This window comes from Cornus florida, unplaced genomic scaffold (genome assembly GCF_030987335.1).
Source record: "Cornus florida cultivar Cherokee Brave unplaced genomic scaffold, ASM3098733v1 CherokeeBrave_3.0.0_Hap2_Chr05, whole genome shotgun sequence".
Lineage (NCBI taxonomy): Eukaryota > Viridiplantae > Streptophyta > Magnoliopsida > Cornales > Cornaceae > Cornus > Cornus florida.
In genome coordinates this window covers 38485136-38499291 of record NW_026775575.1, presented here as the reverse complement: position 1 = coordinate 38499291, position 14156 = coordinate 38485136, and the positions used below count along the sequence as shown (strand labels likewise).

At 42.9% G+C, this 14156-nt stretch overlaps 1 long non-coding RNA gene across 1 annotated transcript; it reads right to left on the bottom strand.

Moving 5' to 3' along the window:
* Positions 1-12216: 12216 nt before the first annotated feature.
* LOC132306302 (uncharacterized) lies at positions 12217-13669 on the bottom strand. Its single transcript, XR_009481919.1, has 3 exons — positions 13404-13669; positions 13193-13256; positions 12217-12784 (listed from the first exon to the last, which is right to left on the bottom strand). It is a non-coding gene; the product is annotated as an uncharacterized LOC132306302 (long non-coding RNA).
* Between the last annotated feature and the right edge of the window lie 487 nt (positions 13670-14156).

The window sequence follows — 14156 nt, the reverse complement described above, 5'->3', positions numbered from 1 at the left end:
TCAGACCTCCTCACTTCAGACAACCTCCTAGCGCTCTCATCCCTCGGCTACAACATGAGCAGGCTTCAGATTCCTTCTTTTGGCAGGAAGAAAAATACTCCCCCAGCCACTCCTGCTGCTGGGGCAACCTCCTTTCCAGCATCAGCCTCTTCCTCAGCCACCATCTCTGACACTATCCCGAGCACGGTGGCTATTGACTCTGTTGTCAGCACCCCTGCTGCCAACCCGAGCGCGTCCCCCCAAATTACCACAGCCCCTGCTGCCGCGGGGGGCGCTCGGGACAAAGAACGAGGCAAAAGGCCTCATCCTGACAGTGGAGTCGATCCTGAGGAGGAACCTCTCATAAGAAGGACCCGGGTCTCCGGGCCGGGTGCTTTCTTGCATCGCCCGGTCAGAGTTCCTGCCCCCTCCGGGCCTATTGCAGCTGGTGCCTCTGCTTCTGCTTCAGGCTCCCCTTCTCTCCCCACCTTACCACCATGCGCCCCTCGGTACACCCGAACGGATGGGACGTTCGTGAAACCGAACGAGACCATGCTGAAGGATGGCCAGACCGCCATGGCGTACTATAGGAGCATGTGGACTCCGAAAGACCTTGAGGCGGCGAAAGGCCTATCCTAGAAGGATGTGTTTAGCCGCTTTCCCCAATCTGCCATGGAGGTGACTTTTATTTTCCAACTCATGAATTCTCTCATATTATTTGGTCTTGCCTTCGCCCGACCTGACTATTGGCTTAACCGTTATTAATGTACATCTATGCAGACATTGTTCGGAATGATGGCTATGCAGAAGCAGGTAGAGATGGGGTGGCTAATAAAGAAAACAACCTTCTCGCCAGCAAGAATACCGAGGTACTGGCTCGGCTTGAAAAAACTGAACAAGAGAGAGATGTCCTGAAGAAGGAGAACGACTCTCTTCAGGATGAGAAGGATGCCCTCCAGCTTGAAAAGAGCGTCTGGCAGACTGAGCGTGATTCAATCAGAGACGAAAAGGCAGAGCTCCAGCGCCTTCTGGCTGATGAACAGTCTGCTCGGATGGCTTTTGAGAAGAGAGCTCTGGACGAGCGTACCACTCTGATTGATGCAATCAGCAGAGTGAACGGTGGGATGCTGGTTCTTCATGCTCGGTTCTCAAGGGTCGGTGCTCTTAGATATGCTCAAGGATTCCGAGAAGGTTTCTCCGACCGAGTTCCGGATGAGGGACAGACCAGCTCCACTCCAGATGAGGTCGACAAGGATTTAGGGATCGACCCTCTGGGGGTCTATGTTGACCCAGAACCCACCGAAGCGGAGCGCATATTTGATGAGTGCCAGGACATTGCTTCCTCAAGGATCATTACAGCTCCTCCTACCGCTCTGCCTCTGACCGCTCCTCAATCGTCAACTGTGGTACCTCCCATAGCCACTGCTGACGTTGACCCCCAGCAGAAAGATTCTGTCATTCATCTTGATTCCCCACCTCGTGAGGGTGAGACGGCTGATGGGACCGAGGAGGCGGGTCGGCACAACCAGGATGCTGTCGGTACTAAGGCAGCTAGCTAGGACTCCTCCGGACTCTTCGATTCCATACCTTTTTGTAACAATGTGACTTGAATATCTCATTTTTTGTAAACTCAATGCTTATTATGAATGAAATGACAGAACTCTTTTTCCCTTTTTCCTTTGTGTTGTGCTCTGTTCAACCTATTTTCAATACATATATACCTTTTCTCTCTTTTCTTTTATATTAACTTTGTCGTGTGCTTGTTTATGGCAAGTGCTTGGCATTCGGCTTATGGTGCCAGCTGCCACTTGTCTTGCTTAAGTGCCTGGCGCTCGGCTAGAATGCCACTTGCCACTTGGCTTTAAATTTTTAGCAAGTGTCTGGCGTTCGGCTTGTGGTGCCAGCTGCCACTTATCTTGCTTAAGTGCCTGGCGCTCGGCTAGAATGCCACTTGCCACTTGGCTTTAAATTTTTAGCAAGTGTCTGGCGTTCGGCTTATGGTGCCAGCTGCCACTTATCTTGCTTAAGTGCCTGGCGTTCGGCTAGAATGCCACTTGCCACTTGGCTTTAAATTTTTAGCAAGTGTCTGACGTTCGGCTTATGGTGCTAGCTGCCACTTATCTTGCTTAAGTGCCTGGCGTTCGGCTAGAATGCCACTTGCCACTTGGCTTTAAATTTTTAGCAAGTGTCTGGCGTTCGGCTTGTGGTGCCAGCTGCCACTTATCTTGCTTAAGTGCCTGGCGCTCGGCTAGAATGCCACTTGCCACTTGGCTTTAAATTTTTAGCAAGTGTCTGGCGTTCGGCTTATGGTGCCAGCTGCCACTTATCTTGCTTAAGTGCCTGGCGCTCGGCTAGAATGCCACTTGCCACTTGGCTTTAAATTTTTAGCAAGTGTCTGGCGTTCGGCTTATGGTGCCAGCTGCCACTTATCTTGCTTAAGTGCCTGGCGTTCGGCTAGAATGCCACTTGCCACTTGGCTTTAAATTTTTAGCAACCCATTGAAGAGGAAAGTTATTTTTGTTAACTTCAGTAATTTACACATTCATACGTACTTGATTGACAACAAACAACATCCAATTAAAGCCGAAACTTAGCTTTTATTGGTAGTACCTCTTCAGAGACGTGGCGTTCCAGGGCTTGCTGACCAACCTTCCCGCCATGGTTTCCAACGTATATGCTCCCTTGCCTATGACTTCTGCAATTCTGTATGGGCCTTCCCAGGGTGGCATCATTTTTTTGACTATCCCCACCTTTCTTTTCAGAACCAGATCGCTAGGGGCAAAATCCCTTTGTTTCACTCTTTTGTTGTGACTATTCGCCAATACTTGCTGATATGATGCTAACCTTATAGCTGCAGCGTCCCTCCTTTCGTCTATCATATCGAGGTTCAATCTTAACATCTTGTCGTTCTGATCTCGACTCCATGCTAAGCTTCTGATAGTGGGGACCAAGTGCTCAACCGGTATAACTGCCTCGGTACCATATGCCATTGCAAACGGGCTCTCCCCAGTCGGCCGCCTTGGGGTGGTTCTGTAAGCCCATAGGACGTTCGGGAGCTCATCCAACCACTTCCCTTTATGGTCTTCCAGCTTCTTCTTAATGCAGGCGAAAATGGTTCTGTTTGTGATTTCTGCTTGTCCGTTGGCCTGAGGATGGCTTACTGCAGCCAACTTCTGGTTGATTCCATACTCCTCCAGCAGCTCTCTTACTTGCCTGCTGTCGAGGTTCGTGCCATTATCCATGACTATTGATCTTGGAACGCCGAAACGGCAGATAATATTGTTCCAAATAAATCGTCTCACATGAGTCTGAGTCACGCTAGGATATGGTTCTGCTTCCACCCACTTAGTGAAGTAATCCGTGGCCAGTAACACATACTTGTTCTGAGCTCTTGCAGTTGGCAGAGGACCGACCACATCCATCCCCCATTGCGCGAAAGGCCATGGTGAGGCCATTACGTGCAATTCCTCAGGTGGTTGGTGGATCAATGGTCCATATCGTTGGCATTTATCGCACCTTCGAGAGAACTCCTCCGCATCTCTTGACATGTTTGGCCAGAAATACCCTTGTGTCATTGCTTTATGCGCTAACGATCTTCCCCCAAAATGATTGCCACACACACCCTCATGAATAGCTCGCAATACCTGCTGCGACTCCGCGGGGGTGACACACTTCAAGTATGGGCCAGAGTAGGATCTTCTGTACAGCTGGTTATGCACGATGGCGTACTTTGCAGCATTCTTTTTGAGTTTCCTAGCTTCATCCCTTTGCATAGGCAAAACGCCATCTCGAATATAAGTAATGATGGGGTAAATCCAACTCGGTTCATACGGTATGACGTTGACTTACCAAGGGTCAGAGTCCAAGGGTTCTTCGAAAATAGATGGCTGGGTCAATATTCCTATTGGAATCACCCTCGCCAATGTTTCCCCGGAACTCGAAGCACTACATGCTAACCGGTCCGCATCTGCATTCTGTTCCCTCGGTAACTGTATGAATTCAATTTTTGCAAAGTCCTTGGCTTTATGCAGAACGGCAGAACGATATGCCCCCATCGTGTCATCCTTGGTCGCGTACTCACCATTTACCTGCCGAACAATCAACTGCGAGTCACTATAAACAGTCAAACTTTTAACCTGTAGCTCTCTGGCCAACTTTAACCCATTCAGCAACGCCTCGTATTCCGCTTCATTATTGGTGGCTCGGAACTCAAGTCTGAGTGCTTGACTCAAAGAAGTACCCTCTGGGGTTTGCAGTTTGACCCCAATTCCCGCCCCCATCTGGTTAGAGGAGCCATCCACAAAAAGTTTCCAAGAGCCGCATCTAAGGTCTTCTTCCGTATCCTCGGAATCACATTCTAGCAGGAAATCGGCTACCGCTTGCCCTTTGACAGCTGTTCTCGGCTCATACGTTATGTCAAATGAACTTAACTCTATGGCCCACTTTGTCATTCTGCCCGAGAGCTCTGGCTTGTGCATAAGCGTTTTGATTGGAAAAGTTGTTAGAACAGCTATAGGGTGGGATTCGAAATAATGCCTCAACTTTCTTTTTGCATTTACAAGTGCAAGTATCACCCGTTCGGCCTTTGAGTATCTTTGTTCTGCCTCTGTCATTGTTTTGCTTACATAAAATACCGGGTATTGCACCCCTTCCTTGCAACGAATCAGAACGGCACTTGTCGCGACACCAGATACTCCAAGGTATAGAAATAACTTTTCTTCTGGATCCGGGGCTGACAGGACTGGTGGATTCTGCATATATTCCTTCAAATGGGTCAATGCTTGTCGTTGCTCATCCCCCCAGACCTGTCTTCCATGGCTCCGAATCGTGTCAAAGAACGGCTTACAGCGATCTAACAATTTTGAAATGAATCGACTTAATGCAGCTATTCGTCCTGTGAGGGTTTGCGCTTCTCTGATCGTCTTTGGCTCGGCATTCTTAATCAAAGCCTATGCTTGAGCGGGGCTAACTTCGATGCCTCTGCGATTGACCACGTGTCCCAAAAACTGACCGGAACTCACACCGAACGAGCACTTGGTTGGGTTGAGCCTCATCCCATATCGCTTTAGTACATCAAATACATCTTGCAGATGTTTCAGATGATCATCCTTCTTCCTATTCTTTACCACCATATCATCAATATAGGCTTCCACAATCTTTCCTATTTGATTCGTGAAAATTTTGCTAACAAGTCTTTGATAAGTTGCTCCCGCATTCTTTAGTCCGAAAGGCATAACTTTGTAGCAGTATGTTCCTCGCTCGGTTACAAAAGAAGTTTTTTCTTCATCTGCGGGGTCCATAGGGATCTGATTATAACCTGAATAAGCGTCCAGAAAGGTTAAACGCTCATACCCGGTGGTGGCATCCACCATTTGATCAATCTTAGGCAGCGGGAAGCTGTCCTTCGGACAGGCTTTGTTCAAATTGGTGAAATCAATGCATACTCGCCATTTCCCATTCTTCTTCTGCACGACAATGACGTTGGACAACCAATCAGGGTAGTGTACTTCTCTGATAAATCCCGCATCAAGCAGCCTATCAACTTCTTCCGCTATGATTTGATTGCGTTCTGGAGCAAATCTTCGTTGCTTCTGTTTCACTGGTTTGAATTTGGGATTGACATTCAGGGAATGACAGGATACGGAGGGATTAATTCCAGGCATGTCTAGGTGACTCCATGCAAATACGTCGGCATTGTGGGACAAGAAGTCCACTAGCTCTTGCTGCTCTTCTCTGGTCAGTCTTATTCTTACTCTGGTAGTTCGTTCTGGCCTGGACTGATCGATCTGCACATCCAGAAGGGGCTCTTCGGTCAAGTCAACTGACTCCTCCACCCTGTTTTGCTCGGGCGGAGGTTCCTGTAATTGCTATCTGGGGCTTGCTGGTCGGACGGACGCCTTCCCTTTCCCAGCATACTTTAGCATGACGGAATAACACTCTTTGGCTGCAACCTGATCCCCCCGAATGTCTATCACTTTATTTCCATCGGGTCCGAGGCACCTCATGACCTGATGCAGAGTTGAGGGTACACCTTGGATTCTGTGAATCCATCCTCTTCCCATTAGGAGATTATACGAGGGGTGAATTTCTACAACTACAAAAGTTTCCATAAGAGCCCGTTCTGCAGCTTGAACTTCTACTTCCACCATTCCGACGGGCTCCACCCTCTTGCCATCGAACCCTAACAGGGGATTTCCAGTGGGCTTGAGCCTCTCTGGTTTAATCTCGAGCCGATCAAATGTGTCCCTCGGCATGACATTCGCACTGCTCCCGGGATCGATCAAAACTCTGCGCACCAAGCAGTCCGCCACTGTCAAACTGACTACCAACGGGTCTTCATGGGGGAGTTGAACACGCTGCAGGTCTGTCCAGTCGAACTTTATCTGCATCGACGGGATCTGTTGGTGTAGAGTATTCACACTGCTGACCCTTTTCTTCATTTGCGCCTGCCGTAGGCGCGCTCGGAGTAGCTCATCTGACTCTTCGCTAGGCTCGGGTCGACCATGGATAGCATTGATTATACGAACTGGTTGTGAATTGTGGGAGCTTTGTTTATGACTCCTTTTTATTTGTTCCACCGGTCGATTCTGCTCTATCGCCGAGCCTTGAACATAACTCGCGAACTCCCCTCTAGCTATCAACATCTCCACTTGCCTCCTCAAATTCCTGCATTCGTTAGTCTGATGACCGAAATCGGAATGGAAAGCACAATGTTTAGTCTGATCCCTCTGTTCGAAGGGTTGCCTAATTGGCAGTGGTGGATGAAACTTATCTTTGTTCTCCTGATATAGCCTCGCCAGAGTGACCTTCAGCGGAGTAATCAACTCTTCCTCCCTGGACCTTTTTTCTGCCTTCCAGGAGGTCTGACGTTGCGGCTGAGCCTGCTTCTGCCTGATCTTTGCCTTGGACTTTTCCTCGGTCGACACGAGCGACGCTGTCCGAGCATTAGCTGCCTCCTCTTCTTCTAGGCGCACAAAGCCATCGGCTCTTTCATTGAGTTCATCCATAGTCGTCGGCGTGTTCACTACCAGACTGGTGTGAAACGGAGTTCCACGTGTCATGGCTAATTTGAAGGCTTGAACTGCTGTAGAAGGGTGGCATTCGATCACCATACTCTTAGTGAGATTAAACCTGGTAAGAAAAGCCTGGAGACGTTCATCTTTGTGCTGTCTCATTGTGAATAGGCTCGAGATGTCCTTCGGCGGACGCTTGTTCCCATAGTACTGGCTTATGAACCGATCGCACAGGTTTCTGAAGCTACCAATGGAGCTCCTAGGCAAGTTTTTGAACCAGCTGAGCGCCGGTCCGGCTAGGCTTGTAGGGAAACATTTGTACATTAAAGAGTCGTTTTCCGTATTCAGGGCCATTTTCAACTGGATATGGTACACATGATCGATCGGATCGGTTGTTCCGTCAAACAGAATAAAGACTGGCATAGCAAACTTCCTTGGATGCGGGGCATTCAGGATCTCGTCGGTGAATGGTGAATCAACCATCCGAGCTGCGGATCGGAGAGCTTCATTCTCTCTCTGGAGTCCAGCGGTAGCTCTGTGAGTTACGGTTCTGCCCTCCGAACCGCGATGAGTGATTGTAGCCATGGAGGGCCGGTAAGACGGATCGAACGACCGTTCCTCTATGAACTCTCTTTGCCAAGGCGGCGCTACTCGACGACGATCAACCTCTATCACTTCCTCTCGGTCGAACCTTTCCCGATGCGGATTGAAGGTTATGGCTTCATTCTGTCTAATCTGCTCATGTCGCGGATCAACGTGAGTCGATCCTTCGTGATCCTCAACTCGACGAACATTTGGCGGCAAATTGTCCATCATCCTTTCATCACGGTGGTGAGCTGACTGATTGTTCTCGTCCTGCTCGCCTTGACGCGCGATATTAGATTGAACACCTCCTTCACCGACCGGAAGTGGATGCGAAACCGCAGGTTTCCAGCTTTCAATTCTGCATTCTCTTTTTTGAGAGCTTCGATTAAGTTCATCAACTCCTCAAGCTTTGTTTGCTGGACAGCCTCCATCGGATTGGAGCTTTCACCTATCATTATTCCTGAACGGAGTAAAGGCATTAATCTCAAGTTCGCGAGTAGATCCGAGCTTCGTGAGTGGGAATTTTTCAGATCTGGTTTCGAATTCTCCGAATTATGCTCACCGTTGACGAGATCTGAATTGTCTGAATTCTAAATCCGTCAGATCCTGCCACAATCGAACAACTTGTTGTTGCGTAGATCTGAAGCCACTTCTGCCAAAGCTTCAAGAACTGAAATTCCTTCAGAGTAGGTCACAATCGCTCAGATCTGGATCCAACTCCCAAAGATCGAGTCTCGATCAACCGAATTGGTCTGAATCCACTCAATATTCCTCATTGATCAACCAAACTTCCATGCGATTCCCACAGACGGCGCCAATTGAAGATACAGGAAATTCCTTCTCCCACTCTCTCTCTAGAATTCCTATATCTCAACCCAAAAAAGATCCCTCTTTCTTTACCTTACTCCTCCTATTTATAGAGATTTACAAATGTCGATGGACTGCTGGATCTAGGCCCGTTCCTCCATGAGTCCCGGTCCTCTTTGATGGGCCTATGCGCGTTCGGCCCATATAGTAGTGCCTTTTTATGGGCCTGACCCACCTTTACGGACTCAATGCCGCGTTTGCAAGTCATATCCGGCCTCCTCAGCACCAAATCTGGTTTTTGCCATACCCATTTGCTCTCTTTCTTACCCTAATTGGATTTCCTTCCTAAACCCTCCTTGTCGTTACCAATCAAACCCAAATTACACCAAATCAAACAAATATATCCTCCCTCTCTCCTTTCAAATTGTTTCTCATCAAACAAATATATTTAAGTGTGTATATATATATATCCTTCCACATTGTTTCTCTTTGACATATGGATAATTTTGTCTTTTCAATGTTCAACCTTTCATAAATAAAATATAATAAATATTTTATTGAGGACATATATGTAATTTTACTTGAACAGTTAACACCATCCACTTGACAGCTATAATAGGGGAGGTTAGTATAATTTGACAAACAAGAGGGGAGGTTAGTGTATATTGACGAAACCTTAGGTGAGGTCAGTATAATTTTTCCTAATAATAATAATACAAAACCCCTCCTTCCTTTTACTCTTACAAAACAATTGATGTGCACATCATTCATTTTTTAAAGTAACCAAATAAAAGGGTGCATCCTTCATTTTTGAGTAATGATACTTACACCGAAGCTATGCACCGAATTATTGGGCAGAATGATGTGGCAGTCCAGCTGGCAGAGAATGTGATTTTTTACTAATCTGCTTATTCACGTTTACAATCTCTATTCAATGGATTGACATTGGTGTTAAACTCTTAAAAAAAAAAAATTGCAGCAACATATACATATACAAGGAGATTGATATATATATATATATATATATATATATATATATATATATATATATATATATATTTGATTTACTAGAGGTACTCAATAACTCCAAATCATCAAAAAGCCAAAACATTTAGAGTTGTTGTAGATCGCGTTAAATTGGAGGAAAAAAAAAAATGCTACAAATTGGGGATGGCAGAGAGGTTTCTAAAATTAGGGATAGTGCACAGTAAACGTGAATAAGCAGATTAGTAAAAAATCACGTTCTCTGCCCGCTGGACTGCCACATCATTCTGCCCAATAATTCGGTGCATGGCTTTAGTGTAACTATCATTTTTTCTACGTTTCATTTCCTATATTTTTTAATGGGATAATTCCATAAAAATGGAGTTTTGTGGGGTCAAAGGATAAAAGAATGGAATCAAAATTAAGTTTTCCAAATTAATGAAATTTTATAAAAGTCTGACTTGGACATGAAATTTTCTTATACATCATCTTTTTATTCCCAAAACACCCTTCTCTTATATGTAGAAAGAGAAACCCATCTATGGCAACCATTCTTCCCAAAAGGAACAATACTATCTTCCATCTCCCTCTTTCACCCACCTTACCACTAAACCCATTTTAAAAAAAATAATAATAAAAAAAAAGAAAAGAAAAGAAAAAAAACAGCAAATCTTTGTTCTCCCTCTCATGTTCCCTCCAAAATATCTTTTCCTTCAAACCCGATTTAAACCCAAAATCCATAGCAGACAAAAGAAAAATCAAGATCCAAGCTGAGATTCAAAAACCCAACATGAAACATCATGAAAAAACTAATATAATCTGTAATGGTCGATCTACAGCTTGGCAATACAAAAGTTTGATGCAAATGCTTGTGGATCCATAAGAAATCTTCAAGTGGGTCTGTGAAATCTAAGTCACACCATAAAAATTGGAATATTCACAAATGAGAATTAGGCCTCTCTCCATTTTTCTTGAAGGTTTACAGTATCAAAGTAGCATACATCTATCTTTCAAAAAAAAAAAAAAAAAAAAAAAAAATGGTAGAAAATAGCTCTTAATTTCTAGAGTTTGGTTGGACTTGGTGACGTCGGTGAGGGCTTGGGCATAGCTTCCCACACTGCTGTCGGCTATCCTGGCTTTGCCGTGTCATTTTTCGGTGATTTTATTGGTGTGTTTCAGGAGTTTAAGAAAGGAGGAGCTGCACGAGATGGAAAGTTTAACAAGATTGGCATAGATGAGTTTCTCTCTCTCTAGATATAAGAAGGGTAATAGCATAATTTCATAACAACTATAGAAGGGTATTTTGAAAATAAAAAGGTGATGTATAGTAATTTTCCATATCCACGTCATACTTTTATAAAATTCGATTAATTTGGAAAATTTGATTTTGACTTCATTCTTTTGTCCTTTGACCCCAAAACTCAATTTTTATAGAATTATCCCTTTTTTAATTTGCTGAAACTACCTTTCTTATTATTAATTTTAAAGTAACTCTTTTTTTAACACAATAATAGCATACTATTTATGCATAATCCGAGTATACCTAAAACAATTTTCTTCTCTCTAATTCCATTGAACTAATTTCTTACAATTAAGCAGGGCTGCGAACGAGCCGAGCCGAGCCGAGCCGAGCCGAGCCGAGAGTATTAGGGTGCTCAGGCCCGGCTCGTCACCGCTTGGAAAAAAATTGGTTGAGGGGTTGGGATTTGGCTGGCAGCAAAATGGAGAGAAGGGTATTGGTTAGGGTTTAGAAGGGATGGCAGGAAATGGGCTTGGAATTAATGAATGAAGTGGGCTAGTTTTATTTTTAACAGAGAAATATTGGGTTGGGCTATATTGTTGGGCTAGTTTTATTTTAAAAGAGAATAATATAACCAATGGGTTGATTTGGATTATTGGGCTTGGGTATAAAATAAAGGGAAAATTACATATAAATGGAGTTAAAGTTTCATATTTACTTAGAGACTGAGTCAAAGTTCCATATTTCTCTAAAATGGATTGCTGAGGTGGCACATGGTTTTTTACTGTTTAGAAAATTGTGGTGCCTAAAATGCCCTTCCCTAACAAAAAAGTAGTACCTTCAGTTCAAAAAAGTAGTACCTTCAGTTCAAAAAAGTAGTACCTTCGAAGAAAAAGTAGTACCTTCGCGGGTATTTAAAAAACATGGTACCTGGACACCAAAAAGTAGTACCTTCAGTTCAAAAAAGTAGTACCTTCGAAGAAAAAGTAGTACCTTCGCGGAAGGGTATTTTAGGCACCACAATTTCTAAACAGTAAAAAACCATGTGCCACCTCAGCAATCCATTTTAGAGAAATATGGAACTTTGACTCAGCCTCTAAGTAAATATGGAACTTTGACTCCATTTATATGTAATTTTCCCTAAAATAAATTCAAATGATTGAAATACTTATAATATAACATAAAAGTATAAGAAATTATATATAAATGGACATATATATACTTAAAAGTGATAATATTTGAGAATTAAAAAATGATCTTTTAATATTTAATATATTATTACGGAATAATAAAAAATATATATTTAAAAATCACATTTTTCACTTTTTGAAATGAAGAGTCTAGAATTTTGTTTAAGTAGTAGGTAATGTAAGTAATCTATCTATTTCGGAGTGAGAATTAAACATGCACAAAAATTTTCAAAGTACATGTCTCATTCTAAAAATGGATATACTATATTTGATAATATTCTCTAACCATCATTTTGACATTATAAGTGAATTAGTTACATTCACACTTATCAAGACAATAATTTTTTTTTTAAGACTCATCACCATTAAAATAATACTGGAGTCTCCAAACTCCCCAAGAATTTTGGAACACAAGGAGTATTAGAAGCCTTAACTATATTTACAAAAGAGTCACAAATTGTGGACAAGAAATGAAAATAAAATAAGAATTCTGACGAAAAGAAAAAAATAAATATAAAAATATATTATAATATAACCAGATGTTCATCCTCGCCACCGCGGGAGGACTCGCCGGTAACTGGTGGAAGGTTGTTGTTCTCGCGGCCGCCGAAAGACTCGCCGACTTCGATAAACCCTTCGGAACCTTTGCTTAGGCCGTTCTCTTAGCCGGAGCGACCAACCACAACAGTGTCGGCGACGACTGCAAGATCGTACTTTTCGCTGGAGCGAGCAACAGCCTCAGTGCCGTTCTCTTCGCCGGAGCGAGCAAAGGCATCCGTGATGGCGTTCTCTTTTCCGTGATGGCGTTCTCTTCGCTGGAGCGAGCAAAAGCATGTGATGGCGTTCTCTTCTCCGTGATGGCGTTCTCTTCGCCGGAGTGAGCAAAGGCATCCGTGATGGCGTTCGTTCTCTTCGCCGGAGAGAGCAATGGCATCAATGCCGGAGACAATTGCAAGAATGTTCCCGTTGCCGGAGAGAGCAATTATCTGCACTTTTTATGCCTCTAATTAGATTTGCTATTATATCATATAATTAATTAATGACCCTGTTGCATCTAAGACCAGCAGATTAAATTAAGAACAAAGTTTTTAATAACTGATAAGTACTGTATGTACCTTGTATTTTGTTAACCACCAAGGTTTTTTTCTTTTTGGCTGCTAAAAGTATATGCTAGAAAACAGTCTTATAAGTAGTTGAAAGTTCACTAGTTTGCAAAAGTTGGCATACTTTTATACCATTGCTTAAAATTTTAAGCAATGGTATAAAAGAATGTATGTACAAAATTAATCTTGTAAGTAAATCAGCTCAAGTGAGATATTAACAAAATGAGATGTAAAAGTTTTTTAATTGATAAACTATTAGTAGAACAAGCAAAATAAGTTGCAAGAATTTACCCTTTTCTTTTCCGACACTGCTCAATCCAAATGAGTCTTTATGTGCTTTTTCAAAACAAAAAACCTGCATCATTACAATTATATAAGCCACATAATGTATTGGGAAACTTGAATAAATTAAACAGCAGCGAATGTGACCGACTTCAAAATTTAACCTCTTAACACGAATCTATTTTCTAGGGAAACAAACAGAGGGTTTTAAACATCATACCTCACATATGCCATTGACGAGATACCCAAAGAAAAACCCAGAAGAACAGATGAGAAACTGCTGCCATTTGGGTCTGTCAGAGAGAGAGAGAGAGAGATTCCAAATAGAAACCAAGTTTGCTCGTCGGTCTTCGTACTCTGTTTTCGGCCCAAAAAACAAAATGGGTACTCGGTTTTTCGGAGTCTCAACTGCGTCTATGCATCGATTTGAAATCAACTTGGTTTCTTCAACATCTGCGTGTTGACTCTTCAACATCTGCGTGTTGACTCTAGAGACACAAACAATATGGGGGAGGAAAATAATATCAAACAATGTTGATTGCATATATGTATATGTATAGGTATACGAAGAAGACATGGAAGCTTTATCAATGAAGAGAAAGATTTTAGCATTGATTAGTATCTACCATTTGATTAAAGAGATGAGAGAGAAGGCTGACATTTGTGGAGGAAAAAGAGAGAATACCGTGCTTGGAATGGATTTATGAAAACGGTTCTCAAGAACAGTCCTTGAGAACAATTTTTATAAAACTACTTGGTTGTATGAATTTTTGAAAATAATTTTCTGAACTAAGAAAATAAATAAAAATATTGTACATCACTCTTTTATTTATTTAAATGAAGATATTAACTATATATATATATTTTAAATAAGTGTTGAAGGGGAATTCATTTTAGCAAGTATACTTAATAAAAGTTGCACAAATACAATATATCAAATTTAATTAAAATTTGACTAAATTAAAATACAATA